At 42.0% G+C, this 15,276-nt stretch overlaps 1 pseudogene; it reads right to left on the bottom strand.

Moving 5' to 3' along the window:
• Positions 1-1,334: 1,334 nt before the first annotated feature.
• The window catches only part of LOC139409765 (aquaporin-4-like), a 14,983-nt pseudogene continuing 1,041 nt past the window's right edge, over positions 1,335-15,276 (bottom strand).

A 15,276-nucleotide genomic window follows, 5' to 3' on the forward strand; every position in this document is an offset into this window, starting at 1 on the left:
CAGTATACTGCAGCACAGCTCAGTGGAAAGACAACTGATATAAAATTCAAGAGATCTGTCCAACATGAGGTCTTATCCATTACAACAATATTAACTGTATAAAAACAGCACGAAACTGCTTCATCCTTCTGGCTGAGCAATAATCATTATTATTATGTGACAATCATTTTAGCAATTATAGTATTCACTTAAAACAGAGGAAGATCAGAGTGTGTGTGTGTTTGTGTGTGTGATTAAATACGTTTGTGAGAGAGGGATAGGAGGGGAGGAAAATAGCAATAATCTAAAGGAAGGGAAACAGTAAAACAGTTGAAATAAACACAGTAGTATAAAAGTAGAATACATCTCTCTAAGCCACTCTGTCACATCCCTGTCTTATTATACGCATATTACATATAAAGTTAGTGACTCAATATCAATAAATGTTATCTAGTGGAGAACCGCTCAGGCCAATAAGAATACAAAGATAAAGAGAGACGCACTCAGCAGAGAGGGTAGAGACTTCACCATGTGCACTGAAAGAAGGACTGGTGCTGTGAGTCTTAGGTCTGTGTCGGTTTCTACAGTGAGCTCCAAAAGTATTGGGTCAGTGACACACGGTATTCCAGCACTTAGGATTTGAAGTGATACAATGACTATGAGCTAAACGTGCAGACTGTCAGCTTTAATTTGAGGGTATTTTGGGTAAACCGTTTAGAAATTACAGCACTTTTTGTACATAGTCCCTTCATTTTAGGGGGCCAAAAGTATTGGGGAAAATTCACTTATATAAATTGGAGTATTTTGTCCCATATTCCAAGCTTGTGACTCTACAAACTTGTTAGATGCATTTGCTGTTTGTTTTGCTGTTTGTTTTGGTTGTGTTTCAGATTATTTTGTTCCCAATAGAAATGTATGGTAAATAATGTATTGTGCCGCTTTTACTGTGACTCCAAAATAATACAATACATTATTTACCATACAGTTGTATTCACACAATGCATGAAACCACTAAATGATCTGCTTGAGCTCTCTCTTTGTGTGTGTAAACACATAGGGTAATGTGTGCAGTTTATACAGCTTTTGTGTGGTTGTGCATTGCGTCAATGTTTTTGTGGTTGTGGTTGTATGCTGGTTGGGTTTGAGGGATTTCATCAAATCAAATCAAATCAAATGTATTTATATAGCCCTTCGTACATCAGCTGATATCTCAAAGTGCTGTACAGAAACCCAGCCTAACAGCAAGCAATGCAGGTGTAGAAGCAATGCAGGTGTAGAAGTTGACTGATGATTTCATGTGGTTGTGTATGGTTGTATGTGGTTCTGTGTGTTGTGTTTCATTTGTTCACTCTTACCTAGTGGTTCTCCCAGCTCCAGGTGACCATGGCAGGTCTGAATGATCGAGCAAGATTCACACTGGCACCAGTGGAGGGAAGCTAAACAGAGGAGAGATATTATACACATATACTAATTGGGACATTCCAACCAGAGGGCTTAGGGTAGTGTAGTGATACCTACAACTAGGGTTAGGTTTAGGGTTAGGGTTAGGTTTAGGGGCTAGAGTTAGTGCTAGGGTTAGGTTTAGGGGCTAGGGTTAGGTTTAATGGCTAGAGTTAGTGCTAGGGTTAGGTTTAGGGGCTAGAGTTAGTGCTAGGGTTAGGTTTAGTGGCTAGAGTTAGTGCTAGGGTTAGGTTTAGGGGCTAGAGTTAGTGCTAGGGTTAGGTTTAGGGGCTAGAGTTAGTGCTAGGGTTAGGTTTAGGGGCTAGAGTTAGTGCTAGGGTTAGGTTTAGGGGCTAGAGTTAGTGGTAGGGTTAGGTTTAGGGGCTAGAGTTAGTGCTAGGGTTAGGTTTAGGGGCTAGAGTTAGTGCTAGGGTTAGGTTTAGGGGCTAGGGTTAGGTTTAGGGGCTAGAGTTAGTGCTAGGGTTAGGTTTAGGGGCTAGGGTTAGGTTTAGGGGCTAGAGTTAGTGCTAGGGTTAGGTTTAGGGTTAGGGTTAGGTTTATGGGCTAGAGTTAGTGCTAGGGTTAGGTTTAGGGGCTAGAGTTAGTGGTAGGGTTAGGTTTAGGGGCTAGGGTTAGGTTTAGGGGCTAGAGTTAGTGCTAGGGTTAGGTTTAGGGGCTAGGGTTAGGTTTAGGGGCTAGAGTTAGTGCTAGGGTTAGGGTTAGGTTTAGGGGCTAGAGTTAGTGCTAGGGTTAGGTTTAGGGGCTAGGGTTAGGTTTAGGGGCTAGAGTTAGTGGTAGGGTTAGGGTTAGGTTTAGTGGCTAGAGTTAGTGCTAGGGTTAGGTTTAGTGGCTAGAGTTAGTGCTAGGGTTAGGTTTAGGGGCTAGAGTTAGTGCTAGGGTTAGGTTTAGGGGCTAGAGTTAGTGCTAGGGTTAGGTTTAGGGGCTAGAGTTAGTGCTAGGGTTAGGTTTAGGGGCTAGAGTTAGTGCTAGGGTTATGTTTAGGGGCTAGAGTTAGTGCTAGGGTTAGGTTTAGTGGCTAGAGTTAGTGCTAGGGTTAGGTTTAGGGGCTAGAGTTAGTGCTAGGGTTAGGTTTAGGGGCTAGAGTTAGTGCTAGGGTTAGGTTTAGGGGCTAGAGTTAGTGCTAGGGTTAGGTTTAGTGGCTAGAGTTAGTGCTAGGGTTAGGTTTAGGGGCTAGAGTTAGTGCTAGGGTTAGGTTTAGGGGCTAGAGTTAGTGCTAGGGTTAGGTTTAGGGGCTAGAGTTAGTGCTAGGGTTAGGTTTAGGGGCTAGAGTTAGTGCTAGGGTTAGGTTTAGGGGCTAGAGTTAGTACTAGGGTTAGGTTTAGGGGCTAGAGTTAGTGCTAGGGTTAGGTTTAGGGGCTAGAGTTAGTGCTAGGGTTAGGTTTAGGGGCAAGGGTTAGGTTTAGGGGCTAGAGTTAGTGCTAGGGTTAGGTTTAGGGTTAGGGTTAGGTTTAGGTGCTAGAGTTAGTGCTAGGGTTAGGTTTAGGGGCTAGAGTTAGTGCTAGGGTTAGGTTTAGTGGCTAGAGTTAGTGCTAGGGTTAGGTTTAGGGGCTAGAGTTAGTGCTAGGGTTAGGTTTAGGGGCTAGAGTTAGTGCTAGGGTTAGGTTTAGGGGCTAGAGTTAGTGCTAGGGTTAGGTTTAGTGGCTAGAGTTAGTGCTAGGGTTAGGTTTAGGGGCTAGAGTTAGTGCTAGGGTTAGGTTTAGGGGCTAGAGTTAGTGCTAGGGTTAGGTTTAGTGGCTAGAGTTAGTGCTAGGGTAAGGTTTAGGGGCTAGAGTTAGTGCTAGGGTTAGGTTTAGGGGCTAGAGTTAGTGCTAGGGTTAGGTTTAGGGGCTAGAGTTAGTGCTAGGGTTAGGTTTAGGGGCTAGAGTTAGTGCTAGGGTTAGGTTTAGTGGCTAGAGTTAGTGCTAGGGTTAGGTTTAGGGGCTAGAGTTAGTGCTAGGGTTAGGTTTAGGGGCTAGAGTTAGTGCTAGGGTTAGGTTTAGGGGCTAGAGTTAGTGCTAGGGTTAGGTTTAGTGGCTAGAGTTAGTGCTAGGGTTAGGTTTAGGGGCTAGAGTTAGTGCTAGGGTTAGGTTTAGGGGCTAGAGTTAGTGCTAGGGTTAGGTTTAGGGGCTAGAGTTAGTGCTAGGGTTAGGTTTAGGGGCTAGAGTTAGTGCTAGGGTTAGGTTTAGGGGCTAGAATTAGTACTAGGGTTAGGTTTAGGGGCTAGAGTTAGTGCTAGGGTTAGGTTTAGGGGCTAGAGTTAGTGCTAGGGTTAGGTTTAGGGGCTAGGGTTAGGTTTAGGGGCTAGAGTTAGTGCTAGGGTTAGGTTTAGGGGCTAGAGTTAGTGCTAGGGTTAGGTTTAGGGTTAGGGTTAGGTTTAGGGGCTAGAGTTAGTGCTAGGGTTAGGTTTAGGGGCTAGAGTTAGTGCTAGGGTTAGGTTTAGTGGCTAGAGTTAGTGCTAGGGTTAGGTTTAGGGGCTATAGTTAGTGCTAGGGTTAGGTTTAGGGGCTAGAGTTAGTGCTAGGGTTAGGTTTAGGGGCTAGAGTTAGTGCTAGGGTTAGGTTTAGTGGCTAGAGTTAGTGCTAGGGTTAGGTTTAGGGGCTAGAGTTAGTGCTAGGGTTAGGTTTAGGGGCTAGAGTTAGTGCTAGGGTTAGGTTTAGTGGCTAGAGTTAGTGCTAGGGTAAGGTTTAGGGGCTAGAGTTAGTGCCAGGGTTAGGTTTAGGGGCTAGAGTTAGTGCTAGGGTTAGGTTTAGGGGCTAGAGTTAGTGCTAGGGTTAGGTTTAGGGGCTAGAGTTAGTGCTAGGGTTAGGTTTAGGGGCTAGAGTTAGTGCTAGGGTTAGGTTTAGTGGCTAGAGTTAGTGCTAGGGTTAGGTTTAGGGGCTAGAGTTAGTGCTAGGGTTAGGTTTAGGGGCTAGAGTTAGTGCTAGGGTTAGGTTTAGTGGCTAGAGTTAGTGCTAGGGTTAGGTTTAGGGGCTAGAGTTAGTGCTAGGGTTAGGTTTAGGGGCTAGAGTTAGTGCTAGGGTTAGGTTTAGGGGCTAGAGTTAGTGCTAGGGTTAGGTTTAGGGGCTAGAGTTAGTGCTAGGGTTAGGTTTAGTGGCTAGAGTTAGTGGTAGGGTTAGGTTTAGTGGCTAGAGTTAATGGTAGGGTTAGGTTTAGTGGCTAGAGTTAGTGCCAGGGTTAGGTTTAGTGGCTAGAGTTAGTGCTAGGGTTAGGTTTAGGGGCTAGAGTTAGTGCTAGGGTTAGGTTTAGGGGCTAGAGTTAGTGCTAGGGTTAGGTTTAGGGGCTAGGGTTAGGTTTAGGGGCTAGAGTTAGTGCTAGGGTTAGGTTTAGGGGCTAGGGTTAGTGCTAGGGTTAGGTTTATGGGCTAGAGTTAGTGCTAGGGTTAGGTTTAGGGGCTAGAGTTAGTGCTAGGGTTAGGTTTAGTGGCTAGAGTTAGTGCTAGGGTTAGGTTTAGTGGCTAGAGTTAGTGCTAGGGTTAGGTTTAGGGGCTAGGGTTAGGTTTAGGGGCTAGAGTTAGTGCTAGGGTTAGGTTTAGGGGCTAGAGTTAGTGCTAGGGTTAGGTTTATGGGCTAGAGTTAGTGCTAGGGTTAGGTTTAGGGGCTAGAGTTAGTGCTAGGGTTAGGTTTAGGGGCTAGAGTTAGTGCTAGGGTTAGGTTTAGGGGCTAGGGTTAGGTTTAGGGGCTAGAGTTAGTGCTAGGGTTAGGTTTAGGGGCTAGGGTTAGTGCTAGGGTTAGGTTTATGGGCTAGAGTTAGTGCTAGGGTTAGGTTTAGGGGCTAGAGTTAGTGCTAGGGTTAGGTTTAGTGGCTAGAGTTAGTGCTAGGGTTAGGTTTAGTGGCTAGAGTTAGTGCTAGGGTTAGGTTTAGGGGCTAGGGTTAGTGCTAGGGTTAGGTTTAGGGGCTAGAGTTAGTGCTAGGGTTAGGTTTATGGGCTAGAGTTAGTGCTAGGGTTAGGTTTAGGGGCTAGAGTTAGTGCTAGGGTTAGGTTTAGTGGCTAGAGTTAGTGCTAGGGTTAGGTTTAGTGGCTAGAGTTAGTGCTAGGGTTAGGTTTAGGGGCTAGAGTTAGTGCTAGGGTTAGGTTTAGGGGCTAGAGTTAGTGCTAGGGTTAGGTTTAGTGGCTAGAGTTAGTGCTAGGGTTAGGTTTAGGGGCTAGAGTTAGTGCTAGGGTTAGGTTTAGGGGCTAGAGTTAGTGCTAGGGTTAGGTTTAGGGGCTAGAGTTAGTGCTAGGGTTAGGTTTAGGGGCTAGAGTTAGTGCTAGGGTTAGGTTTAGTGGCTAGAGTTAGTGGTAGGGTTAGGTTTAGTGGCTAGAGTTAATGGTAGGGTTAGGTTTAGTGGCTAGAGTTAGTGCCAGGGTTAGGTTTAGTGGCTAGAGTTAGTGCTAGGGTTAGGTTTAGGGGCTAGAGTTAGTGCTAGGGTTAGGTTTAGGGGTTAGGTTTAGGGGCTAGAGTTAGTGCTAGGGTTAGGTTTAGGGGCTAGGGTTAGTGCTAGGGTTAGGTTTAGGGGCTAGAGTTAGTGCTAGGGTTAAGTTTAGGGGCTAGAGTTAGTGCTAGGGTCAGGTTTAGGGGCTAGAGTTAGTGCTAGGGTTAGGTTTAGGGTTAGGGTTAGGTTTAGGGGCTAGAGTTAGTGGTAGGGTTAGGTTTAGGGGCTAGAGTTAGTGCTAAGGTTAGGTTTAGGGGCTAGAGTTAGTGCTAGGGTTAGGTTTAGGGGCTAGAGTTAGTGCTAGGGTCAGGTTTAGGGGCTAGAGTTAGTGCTAGGGTTGGGGTTTGTTGACTGATGAAGAGTGGCAAACTCTGTTGGCTATCTGAGGTACTACTCACATCGAACAGGTGTCCGATGCAGACAGAGAAGCCGATTGCCAGGGCAGCTGAGCCCTTCAGGTCTCTGCATTTGGGGTCACAGGTGGCTAACATACCTTAAGGGAACATTTCGGCATTTCGTGTATGATCAGTGAGAAAGTCCATATTGCAAATGTACGGTCCCTTACTAGACGTCCGAAATCGTTTGTAAAATTCGCGGTCGGCGTCGGGCCGTGCGGTAGGGCCAGACCTACCGGGAAGTCATCAAATGAACTTTGTCGGACATTCGGTTTCCGTTTTAAAAAATAAACAAGTTTTTGACCGTTTTTCCGCTGTCCCGGAATTTCCCACAAGAGGGCATACGGAATCATATGGCAATTTGGCAAAACATCACGAATCACGACGGGGCCTTATCTCGAAAACGGAAAATATTTCGAAGCCGAAACTCGGTGAGCGTAGGTTTGGCATAATGGGCAGTTGGCCCCGAACAAGATGGCGTCTAGGCCTCGACGGTTTTTGAGTTATGGCCGTTTTTCTGGGATTAAAGGTCCTAAATGGAAATAGAGAAATTATTTTTCCACTTCAGGTCAAAGTCAAGGAGCCTCCGGTGTCAATAAAAAAAAAAACAGCCATTTATCTATCGTCATTTAAGAGAAACGGAACAATGACATCTTGGTGATGGTCACAAATAGGCGTTTTTTTTTTTCAACGGTTACAGATCCAGTTGCAGGGTGTTCATACGAATCTTTTTAAAGTGTGCTGCGGAGCTCTGCGACATTTCTGTGATTTTCTATGATTTTCTGAAATAACACACACATACTAAACCCTCCGTAAATAACTCAGTTCTTAACGTAAAGACTTAAAACTCAGGATTCTGTAAAAGCATACCCCAATGAGGATATGTGGTTAATTATAGCTTCCTGTGCCAACCGGAAGTGCCTTAAATGGTGTCTCAGGGGCTGTTTCGAAGGGTTAAAAAAGTCAGATCTGTCCAAAACTTCATATATGTGATTAGGCAACCCCCATGAACTGTAAATCAGTCATTTTTCCCCAAAAAAATCAAAGGAAAAAAAAATCACACTAAAACACAACTTGAATGGAGGGACGTATTGGGGTGCGTAGAGACAGACAGTGGCTGCAATAGTTAGCTTTGTTGGAGCTAAAAAAGAACCGTCAGACCTAGAGTTCCGAAACTTTAGAAACCTGTTCTAGACCTCCGGTCGATGGTGCGTGGTGAGTTACGTGGCTCTAGACGGTTCTCGGACCGAGAAACAGCTTCGTACATTTGCAATACCTTCAATTCATTTTGACCATTACGAAAATGACGACGTTTAGAAAAGTCTCAGAGACGCAAGGCTAGGTGCATTGAAACCGGCCCGGCCCATAGAGACGGACCCCAACGTTTCTGTCCGATAGCTCGTTCAAGGACCCCGTAGGAAGGCATGGAAAATAGTGGATTTTCAGCACCAATTAGGGTTTTTCTCGGACGCCAAATGACCTATCGAGCCGAAACTCGGGATTCGGGGTCGCCTCACATAGGACTTCACATAATGTCCGAACTGGACCCGCAGCTAGAACGTAACTATGTGTTTTACCTTTTTATTATGTTTTAAACTAAAGGCGCTGTGAATTATGGGACTGCTCTGACATATGTGATAGTTGGCTTCTAAATGAGTAGGAAAAAGTGGGTTTGGTGTCATAATGACATCTAATTGACTGATGGACACTGACTTGCTAGTTGACTTTTGTGCATTTGCAATATGTTTAAACAGAGAGGGACCATCACCAAAATGGCATTCTGAAATCAACACAAAAAATGGCATCACCATAGTCTCCAGACTGTGCTAAGTTCAACGAGCTATCCGCCTTGACCGTAGCTCGCTCGGTGTAAGTGCAACGACCATTAGAAAAGTAGGCCCAAAATGAAGCCTGCCCCACAATGTCATTTGCTTTTGGGTGACAGTGAGAGAACCGTTTAGGTGAGAAGAAAAATTACACCACATGAATGTTCCTAAGGTCCTCCCGATCCGTGCAAGCCTAACCTTGACCGTGTGGCATTAACCCTTAACAGTAAAACAGTGTTTTTTGATCTCACAGAATGCAGTGTCATCTCTCCCCATAGGAATACATTGCCTGCACCCCTAATTTCAACCTGAAGTCTATATGGGTTATGAATGCCGTATGAACCTGTCTTCGGTACCAGTCCATCAGGCCACTATGAGGTCTACCTGTGTTGATTCTGAGCTTCCTGGACCAACCGGAAGTGGTTAAAATGCCCCTAAAAGTGTTTACCCATACCCTGCCTGCAGTTTGACAGACATAGTGCATTCAACCCTGTGTAAATCAGTCAGTTCTTAACGTAAGGACTTAAAACTCAGGATTCTGTAACAACATACCCCAATGAGGATATGTGTTGATTTATAGCTTCCTGTGCCAACCGGAAGTGCCATAATTGGTGTCTCAGGTGCTGTTTCGAAGGGTTAAAAAAGTCTGATCTCTCCAAAATTTCATATGTGTGATTAGGGAACCCCCATGAACTGTAAATCAGTCATTTTTCCCCAAAAAAATCAAAGGAAAAAAAAATCACACTAAACACAACTTGGATGGAGGGACGTATTGGGGTGCGTAGAGACAGACAGTGGCTGCAATAGTTAGCTTTGTTGGAGCTAAAAAAGAACGGTCGGACCTAGAGTTCCGAAACTTTACAATCCTGTTCTAGGCCTCATGTCGATAGTGCGTGGTGAGTTAGGTGGTTCTAGAAGGTTCTCGGACCGAGAAACAGCCTCGTACATTTGCAATACCTTCAATTCATTTTGACCATTACAAAAATGACGACGTTTAGAAAAGTCTCAGAGACGCAAGGCTAGGTGCATTGAAACCGGCTCGGCCCATAGAGACGGACTCCGACGTGTCTGTCCGATAGCTCGTTCAAGGACCCCGTAGCAAGGCATGGAAAAAAGTGGATTTTCAGCACCAATTAGGGTTTTTCTCGGACACCAAATGACCTATCGAGCCGAAACTCGGGATTCGGGGTCGCCTCACATAGGCCTTCACATAATGTCCGAACTGGACCCGCAGCTAGAACGTAACTATGTGTTTTACCTTTTTATTATGTTTTAAACCGAAGGCGCTGTGAATTATGGGACTGCTCTGACATATGTGATAGTTGGCTACTAAATGAGTAGGAAAAAGTGGGTTTGGTGTCAATTGATATCCATTTGGTGTCATAATGACATCTAATTGACTGATGGACACTGACTTGCTAGTTGACTTTTGTACATTTGCAATATGTTTAAACGGAGAGGGACCATCACCAAAATGGCATTCTGAAATCAACACAAAAAATGGCATCACCATAGTCTCCAGACTGTGCCGAGTTCAAGGAGACGCCCCGCTTGACCGTAGCTCGTTCTGAGTGCAGCAAACTTGAAAAAAAGAAGGCCCAAAATGAAGCCTGCACCACAATGTCATTTGATTTTGGGTGGCAGTGAGAGAACCGTTAGGGTGAGAAGCACAATTCCACCACATGAATGTTCCTAAGGTCCTCCCGATCTGAACAAGCCTAACCTTGACCGTGTGGCATTAACCCTTCACAGTAAAACAGGGTTTTTTGATCTCACAGATTACAGTGACATCTCTCCCCATAGGAATACATAGCCTGCACCACAAAATTCAACCTGAAGCCTATATGGGTTATGAATGCCGTATGAACCTGTCTTCGGTACCAGTCCATCAGGCCACTATGAGATCTACCTGTGTCGAATCTAAGCTTCCTGGAGCAACCGGAAGTGGTTAAAATGCCCCTAAAAGTGTTTACCCATACACTGCCTGCAGTTTGATAGACATAGTGCATTCAACCCTGTGTAGATCAGTCAATTCTTAACGTAAAGACTTAAAACTCGGGATTCTGTAAGTGGCTATGTAAATCAAGACATGTGTTTACTTATAGCTTCCTGTGCCAACCGGAAGTGCCTTTAATTGGGTCACACTCTCTGTTTCGAAGGGTTAAAAAAGTCACATCTCTCCAAAACTTCATATGTGTGACTAGGTAACCCTTCTGAACTGTAAATCAGTCATTAATCCCAACAGATGTCAAAGAAAAGCTCCCTCACACACACACAGGAAGGATGGAGTGATAAAGTGCGGTGCTTAAAGACACAGAGAGCAGGAAATGGCATTACCATAATCCCTAGGCCGTACCGAGTTCAGCGAGATATCCCGCTTGACCGTAGCTCGCTCGGTCTAGGCGCAGCGAGCATTAGAATAGTAGGCCCAAAATGAAGCCTGCACCACAATGTCATTTGCTTTTGGGTGACAGTGAGAGAACCGTTAGAGTGAGAAGAAAAATTGCACCACATGAATGTTCCTAAGGTCCTCCCGATCTGAACAAGCCTAACCTTGACCGTGTGGCATTAACCCTTAACAGTAAAACAGTGTTTTTTGATCTCACAGATTACAGTGTCATCTCTCCCCATAGGAATACATTGCCTGCACCCCTAATTTCAACCTGAGGCCTATGTGGGTTATGAATGCCGTATGAACCTGTCTTCGGTACCAGTCCATCAGGCCACTATGAGGTCTACCTGTGTTGATTCTAAGCTTCCTGGACCAACCGGAAGTGGTTAAAATGCCCCTAAAAGTGTTTACCCATACACTGCATGCAGTTTGATAGACATAGTGCATTCAACCCTGTGTAGATCAGTCAATTCTTAACGTAAGGACTTAAAACTCAGGATTCTGTAACAGCATACCCCAATGAGGATATGTGTTGATTTATAACTTCCTGTGCCAACCGGAAGTGCCATAATTGGTGTCTTAGGGGCTGTTTCGAAGGGTTAAAAAAGTCTGATCTTTCCAAAACTTCATATGTGTGATTAGGCAACCCCCATGAACTGTAAATCAGTCATTTTTCCCAAAAAAATTCAAAGGAAAAAAAAATCACACTAAAACACAACTTGGAAGGAGGGACGTATTGGGGTGCGTAGAGACAGACACTGGCTCCAATAGTTAGCTTTGTTGGAGCTAAAAAAGAACCGTCGGACCTAGAGTTCCGAAACTTTAGAAACCTGTTCTAGACCTCCCGTAGATGGTGCGTGGTGAGTTACGTGGCTCTAGAAGGTTCTCGGACCGAGAAACAGCCTCGTACATTTGAAATAACTTCAATTCATTTTTGCATCACGAAAATGACGACATTTAAAAATGTCCCAGAGTCGCAAGACTAGGTGCATTGCAAACGTCTCGGCCCATATAGACAGACCCCAACGTTTCTGTCCAATAGCTCATTCAAGGACCCCGTAGCAAGTCATGGAAAATAGTGGATTTTCAGCACCAATTAGGGTTTTTCTCGGACACCAAATGACCTATCGAGCCGAAACTTGGGATTCGGGGTCGCCTCAGCTAGGCCAACACATAACATAAGAAATGGACCCGCAGCTAGAACGTAACTACGTGTTTTATGGTTTTTTTATGGTTTGAACCGAAGGGGTTGTGAATTTTGGGCCAGCTCTGAAGTATGTAATAGTTGGCTACTAAACGAGTTGGAAAAAGTGGGTTTGGTGTCAGTTTGTATCAGTTTGGTGGTCAGAATGATATCTAATTGACTGATGGACTCTTGTCCACTTGACTCTTGTACATTTGCAATATGATCCTATAGTGAAAAAACATCACCAAAAGCGACATTCTGAAATCAACCCAAACGAGCGATTGAGATGACCCAGAATCACTGCAAAGCCATCCCGAGTTCATCGGGCCAGTCAATTTCACATTCCTGCAAGATTTTTATAGCATGACAAATTCGTGATGGTACCTGCCCTTTAAAACATATTGCAAATGCACAGTGACTTTGAAAAAGTAAGAAACAAAAAAAAATACATCTAAAAAATTTTGAGCATGACAAATTCGTGATGGTACCTGCCCATTGAAACATATTGCAAATGCACAGTGACTTTGAAAAAGTAAGGAAACATAAACAAAAAAAATCCAAAATTTTTATTTTTGGGTGACCAGTTGCACGTGCATTTGCAATATGATTCTATAGTGAAAAAACATATTGCAAATGCACAGTGACTTTGAAAAAGTAAGGAAACATAAACAAAAAAAATCTAAATTTTTTGGGGGGGGATGACCAGTTGCATGTGCATTTGCAATATGATTCTATAGTGAAAAAACATATTGCAAATGCACAGTGACTTTGAAAAAGTAAGGAAAAATAAACAAAAAAAATCTAAAATTTTTTTTGGGGGATGACCAGTTGCACGTGCATTTGCAATATGATTCTATAGTGAAAAAACATATTGCAAATGCACAGTGACTTTGAAAAAGTAAGGAAACATAAACAAAAAAAATCTAAATTTTTTTTGGGGGGATGACCAGTTGCATGTGCATTTGCAATATGATTCTATAGTGAAAAAACATATTGCAAATGCACAGTGACTTTGAAAAAGTAAGAAACAAAAAAAAATACATCTAAAAAATTTTGAGCATGACAAGTTCGTGATGGTACCTGCCCATTGAAACATATTGCAAATGCACAGTGACTTTGAAAAAGTAAGGAAACATAAACAAAAAAAATCCAACATTTTTATTTTTGGGTGACCAGTTGCACGTGCATTTGCAATATGATTCTATAGTGAAAAAACATATTGCAAATGCACAGTGACTTTGAAAAAGTAAGGAAACATAAACAAAAAAAATCAATTTTTTTTGGGGGGGGGTGACCAGATGCACGTGCATTTGCAATATGATTCTATAGTGAAAAAACATATTGCAAATGCACAGTGACTTTGAAAAAGTAAGAAACAAAAAAAAATACATCTAAAAAATTTTGAGCATGACAAATTCGTGATGGTACCTGCCCATTGAAACATATTGCAAATGCACAGTGACTTTGAAAAAGTAAGGAAACATAAACATTTTATTTTTATTTTTAGGTGACCAGTTGCACGTGCATTTGCAATATGATTCTATAGTGAAAAAACATATTGCAAATGCACAGTGACTTTGAAAAAGTAAGGAAACATAAACAAAAAAAATCAAATTTTTTTTGGGGGGGGGTGACCAGATGCACGTGCATTTGCAATATGATTCTATAGTGAAAAAACATATTGCAAATGCACAGTGACTTTGAAAAAGTAAGGAAACATAAACAAAAAAAATCAATTTTTTTTGGGGGGGGGTGACCAGATGCACGTGCATTTGCAATATGATTCTATAGTGAAAAAACATATTGCAAATGCACAGTGACTTTGAAAAAGTAAGAAACAAAAAAAAATACATCTAAAATTTTTTGAGCATGACAAATTCGTGACGGTACCTGCCCATTGAAACATATTGCAAATGCACAGTGACTTTGAAAAAGTAAGGAAACATAAACAAAAAAACATCAACACATTTTTTGGGTAACCAGTTGCATATTTTAGATCACAAGATGACAAAGGTATAGTTTGAGCAAAGTAAAGCTTGAATTTTGAGCATGACAAATTCGTGATGGTACCTGCCCATTAAAACATATTGCAAATGCACAGTGACTTTGAAAAGTAAGAAACAAAAAAAAATACATCTAAAATTTTTTGAGCATGACAAATTCGTGACGGTACCTGCCCATTGAAACATATTGCAAATGCACAGTGACTTTGAAAAAGTAAGGAAACATAAACAAAAAAACATCAACACATTTTTTGGGTAACCAGTTGCATATTTTAGATCACAAGATGACAAAGGTATAGTTTGAGCAAAGTAAAGCTTGAATTTTGAGCATGACAAATTCGTGATGGTACCTGCCCATTAAAACATATTGCAAATGCACAGTGACTTTGAAAAAGTAAGAAACAAAAAAAAATACATCTAAAAAATTTTGAGCATGACAAATTCGTGATGGTACCTGCCCATTGAAACATATTGCAAATGCACAGTGACTTTGAAAAAGTAAGGAAACATAAACAAATGGACATAATGAAATCATCATTTTTTTTTTCCCGGTTACCAGTTGCACGCGCATTTGCAATATGATTCTATAGTGGACATGATTCAAATGGACATGATGAAATCAACACAACGAGTGATGGAAATGAACAACTATCACTGCCCGGCCGTCCCGAGTTCATCAGTTCAGTCAATTTTGGCCCCCCAAAAAATTGACTTTGGACTTTGACTTTTGACTTCCTATGAAATCATATTGCAAATGGACAAATCATATTCCTTATGCACAAGTAAAAAAAAAATTTATAATAATGATAATAAAGTATGACTAAAGTATGTTGATAAAGTTCTTATACATGTGTAATTGACACAAAAATTGAAAGAATTTTGAAAAACGGTCCAGAAAGCACTTTTTTAAGGATGTGTGAAGTTTTTTACCAAATTTTGACATTTTTGACTTTTGACTTTTGACTTCCTATGAAATCATATTCCAAATGGAGAAAACATATGCCTTATGCACAAGTAAAAAAAAAAAAAAAAAAAGGATAATAAAGTATGACTAAAGTATGTTGATAAAGTTCTTATACATGTGTAATTGACATAAAAATTGAAAGAATTTTGAAAAACGGTCCAGAAAGCACTTTTTTAAGGATGTGTGAAGTTTTTTACCAAATTTTGACATTTTTGACTTTTGACTTTTGACTTCCTATGAAATCATATTGCAAATGTACAAAACATATGCCTTATGCGCATGTAATTAAAATAAAAAAAAATATGATAAAAAAATTGGACAAAAGTATATTCATACAGCTCTTACACATGTGTAATTGACAAAAAAATCGAAAGAATTTCGAAAAAAGGCCCAGAAAGCACTTTTTTAAGGGGTGAAAAGTTTTTGAAAAAAATATCCTTTTTTCAAAAATTTTCTTTTGGATGTTGACTTGGGTTACATTTCCAATATGAAAAACCCCGGTGGAGCGCACTCGCCCCCTGTTGGATTTTTGAGGTGTTACAATTGGCAATTGCCATATGGCATTTGCCATATACTTTACACGAATCAACGCCGCTTTGGGTGGTATTGGACATCGTGTATATGGTTTGTCCAATGCCAATATCTTGCCATTCATTTTTGTACAATTCAGGGGGGTAT

The sequence above is a fragment of the Oncorhynchus clarkii genome, chromosome 5 (genome assembly GCF_045791955.1).
Source record: "Oncorhynchus clarkii lewisi isolate Uvic-CL-2024 chromosome 5, UVic_Ocla_1.0, whole genome shotgun sequence".
NCBI lineage: Eukaryota > Metazoa > Chordata > Actinopteri > Salmoniformes > Salmonidae > Oncorhynchus > Oncorhynchus clarkii.